The following is a 4,983-nucleotide window of genomic DNA, read 5'->3' as shown; positions in this document are numbered from 1 at the left end:
AGTAAATCTATTGATGAGTCATCAGTGTCTGAACCAAATTCTGAAAGATCACTGATTTCATCAGCTGTTTTATCACCAATTTGAGCACGTATATCTTCTGTGGGTGCAGGTACTAACATACCACATCCAGTTGTTGAAGTAGAATTACTCAATGATGAGCGTTTCTTTCTAAAAAGCCAGTTATCTTCCCAGGTGGCATCACCAATCTTACTAGAGGTCACCGAAACAAAGTCTAAAAATATATTTTATATAATGCCGTACAAATAAAGTTGTAAGTAATAACATACCATCCTCTTCAGATTCTGTTGGCGGCGCAGAAAAGTCAGGTAATGGTACTGTGTGGTTCGCAACATAATCGCTCAAAGCTGATTCACGTCCCAGTGAATTGTCGAGATTTTTATGTTGTTGCGATTTATCAACCTTATTGTTCTGTAAGATATTATATTATTATTTTCTTTTATATTTTTTTATAATTTTGAAAAATTTTTACTTTGAGTATTTGTTCATTGTCGGTGTAGCTGCATTCACTTCGTGGTTCGACTGAACTACATGAAGATATACTATTTTCTTCGATGTTAAAGTTTTCATCAATATTATTGGCACTTAAATCTGGTGAACTCTCCGAAAATAATCTTGTATTTCCTTGTTTATCAACAATCTAGAAATATTGTTAAAATTTTAAAGTTTGTTTATTAATGAAAAAATAATATATTTAAAAACAATATAATACAATATATTTATGAAACTATGGTATATTTATTTCTGTGTTGTAAAGATTATATAATATATTTAAATAATTGACGTAGTATTTCACAAATTAAGGGTGAAAACAATTACATTAAGTAAAAAGTTGAATGCAATATATATGCAAATAACAAAATATTCAGAAGGCAGGTTACTAAATGAGGCAATAGAAATTTTCTATTATTTAATTTTACTACTTGGAAAGGTGTCGATAGAAATATAATGCTTAGAATATAGTTTTCGAGGTTGAATGTACAACTACAAACGTTTTTAGTGTTACTATTCTATAAGGAAGAGACCAACATTATTTACCGGTAGAGTCTGCTCAACTAGAAGGATATACAAACAAACAGATAAAAATGAGCTCAAAAATGTAAAGAAATCTATTTATAAAATATATTCGATTTTTTTAAATACAATTTTTTTAATTTAATTAGAGTTCTCTCTACACCACATATATAGATTATTTTTAGAAATATAACCCATATCTGTGGAATGAAAAGCAGAAAAAAATTGCAGGTCAATGCGAATAATTTTGCAATTTTTAAGATTGATTTAGCAAACATTAACAAAGATATTGTAAATTTGAATATAAATTTTATATTTTAATATGTTATATATTAATAATATAATATAATATAATATATCATATTATATAATATTTAATTTTAATTAAATAATAGAAATAATTATTCTTCTTTTTTTAATATTTCTTTTATAAATTCATTTATGTAGATATTTAGATTATTTATTATAATGTTTAAATAAAGGTTATAGATTTATTAAATTACTTTTTCTTTCTATATTTATTATGCATATCATTATATATATAAAGAATATTAAATATATTTAATATTAGTCTTATTAAAATAAAATTTATAGATATGTAAAACTAATGTTATATTTATTAATACATTATTTACATATATATAAACATTATGTTTATTATATATAATATATTTATATAAACATTATGTATATTATATATATATATTTCAGATTTATTGTATTATATTTCTTCACATATTTATTATACATTATAAATATTTTAATAGGCTTAAGCATTCTAGACTTAAAATGCACTGCTTTTTTATCTTAATACTGGATGAAATCGATATGTACATTTGAATCCTTGTCTTGCTCCTGATCCTCCATTTCTAAATCTACATTGTATTTATGTTTTTATATTCAGTTTTGAATGTTTGTTTTTTAAATAATTAATTATATTTATATATATATATATATATGTATTTATTAATTTTTGACTTTAGTTAATTGTATTAATATAAATTTTGTTTTTTCTACAAGTACTTCACGTATTTTTACGTTGAAATTATAAACGTCTATTCAGCTAAACAGTTGAAAACCAACTAATTTACGCAATATATTCTGTAAATAATTGAAAATAGTTTTAAAGAAGAGTTGTCTGTCGAATTCTAAAATTCAATATTTTTTCTACATAAAGTAACAGGAAGGAATCCAAACAAATGCTCAATGAAAAACTTAACGAAAGTCTGAACTAGATGTGCAGATACAGGCAAATAGTGACAACAGTGACGACAGTGTGTTCAGTATTTAAGGTACTAAAATCTAAGTTACATTTTTAGATTTTGTCGTCATTATGTCAGACTTGGTTAGACCTCGAAATTAGATTCTTGACGTGGAAAATTTATTTGCTTACTTTTTCTATTGCTTCCTCGATAATTATCTTTAACACACAACGAACATTTTGAGTTCAACAAGTGTTTTAGATGTATTTTCCCTTTGCAAACGTCGTCATGTTTCATGTAAGCGCTTTGGGGTTCCCTTTGATAGTATTAAGTTCACTGACATTAGATGTACGAATAAGTTTGTATTTTATATTTATATATATTTTTATTTCCTTCAACATATGTAGGAGGTGTTTGCAAAAGGTAGGTTTTCTGTGTTATTTCTTTGTACCATTTACCTTAAAAAGTTTTTTATTTTTTTGCATAAATAAAAATGCATAATGAACTTAAACGATTTGAATAAAAACCCGCTTTAGTTCCTTACAGTGGTTTTTATTTCATAACCAAACATATTTTTCATTTCTCTACCACCACTTTTCTAAGGTGAAAATAATTATACTAAGAATATTATAGACTTTAAGAAAAATTGAAAAACAATTAAAGAAATTACTATAAGTTTTCAAATGTCACATACTATAAAAAAATCTATATTAACAATAACATTTTAATTAATGAGAATTTAACATAAACGTTGATCGTCCTAAATAGATCTAGATTCACATAAACTTCTGCTGTAACGGAGACTATATCAGTAAGATCAAGTAACTTCAATAATTACAGATCTTTCATACTGAGATAGACTCTTCTTCAAGAACAAGTTCTTATGGTATAAAATGATAAAACTTTCCTGATAACTCTAAGAATAAAAGTTGTACTGACCCAATTTAGGTCAGGGTATAGACAAATACAGCCATTTGATAAGCAGTTATTTGTCACGTCTATTTTAAATATGTAACCAAATTGCAGTTCTCATATGTTTAGAATATTTTAAATGTGAATAATCCTTATGTAAACCCCTACGAGACGTCGTGTATAATTGCGATCTAAGTAATAATAAGTTTAGAACTAAATAAATGGGGTTAATGAGTTTATGTATTATATCCGAGTTTATATACATATATAAAAAATACATTTTAGTCATTATATGGTGAAATTTTTATAAGCATTAAAGTTTCGTTCTTATCTTTAGCTTACTTAAAAATTTACTTAATCATCAAACAATTTTGGTAAAATTTTTTTTTAATTTTATTAATAACATACCTTGTTGAGCACAGCAGTAGCCAATAAATCTTGATAGGCTTTTGGTTCAAAATAGTGTTCGGTTCGGTGACGTCGGGAGTTCATTTTGACATCACCGTTAGAATACGGTATTGTTTCTGCATTGCTATGGGTGTCTAGTGCAATTTCTGAGACCGCACTAGAGCTTAAGATTGGTGTACGTAATGTTTCAGCTAATATAGTTTCAATTAGCTGCCGCAGACGCACCTGTGATATTTCGGAAAAATCATTCTGATTATTGTTATGGCTGGAATTTAGTCTTTGGTTGTTGTGATCACTAATAACTCCGGGCAAATCTAAAAAATATATATCAAGAAAGATTTTATGAATAACTTATTTTTATCTGTAATATACTAGTAGAGAATTCGAGTATTAGGAAATATTTCAACAAAATAAAACACAACATTATTACATGCAAAAATTTGGTTCAAGCTATTGGTATTACGTTATATTATCATAAGTTACTGTGTTAATAACAAATGATATTATTATTAAATTTTAAAGTTAAAATAAACTAATAAAATTATGTATAGTAGATATTTTAGTAGATATATATAAAATAACACAAATTTAATATAATAAAGTAATAAGCTTAACGTATTTTATATAAATCTAATTAAATAAATAAAATAAATAAGATCTGTTATAAGCATTAATATAAATTTTTTTTAATAAATCATTTTTAATAAATGAGTGAAAAATTATTCAGCATAATTATTTATTTTTACTTAATAAACATAAAAAAAAATATAATATTTAGCCATTAATAAAATAATTTCTACATTGGTTTATATATTTAAAGCTTTGCTGCTCTTGAGATCAGTGTGGAATATTTTGTGCAAGGACATTGACTTACGTCCCTATACTATTGAAGTTGTAAATTGATTCTTTCCGTTGCGACTTTATTCAATGGTAAAATCCTTTTTTAATGGTACAATTTTATTTAGGTTGACACTTAATCCTACCTCAAAGCGTTTGTTAATAAGTAAAGTTGATAAAATCACTTGAAAAATCCATTGGCACCCCTTCAATTTCTCATATATCTGAAAAAATGTACTGTTTGGTGCAGTTTGGATTGATATTATTATCAGGCTACTTTTTTAAAAATAAAGAAAATGCAAGTGTCATCCTCATTGGTTTTATTGCACGATGCGTTGTTTTCAAAAGTGTGGTTTGCCAGACATTTGGTTCAATAATTCTATTGTGTCACAGTAAATATTTTAAAGTCAACTATTCACTTATTGAAAGTGAATAATAATTTGATAATAATATGTATATATAATCTTCAGTAACAGACCCATTGTGTGGACAGCAAGATCCTTTGATCTGACGCTGCTGATTTATTTTCTGTAGCGTTACTTTAAATAGTTGGTATATGAGGATAATCCAGAATTGATTTTATACTTGGAAC

The sequence above is a fragment of the Teleopsis dalmanni genome, chromosome 2 (genome assembly GCF_002237135.1).
Source record: "Teleopsis dalmanni isolate 2A chromosome 2, ASM223713v2, whole genome shotgun sequence".
NCBI classification, from domain to species: Eukaryota; Metazoa; Arthropoda; class Insecta; order Diptera; family Diopsidae; genus Teleopsis; species Teleopsis dalmanni.
The sequence above is the reverse complement of the archived record's forward strand: the minus strand, read 5'-3'. Positions refer to the sequence as shown.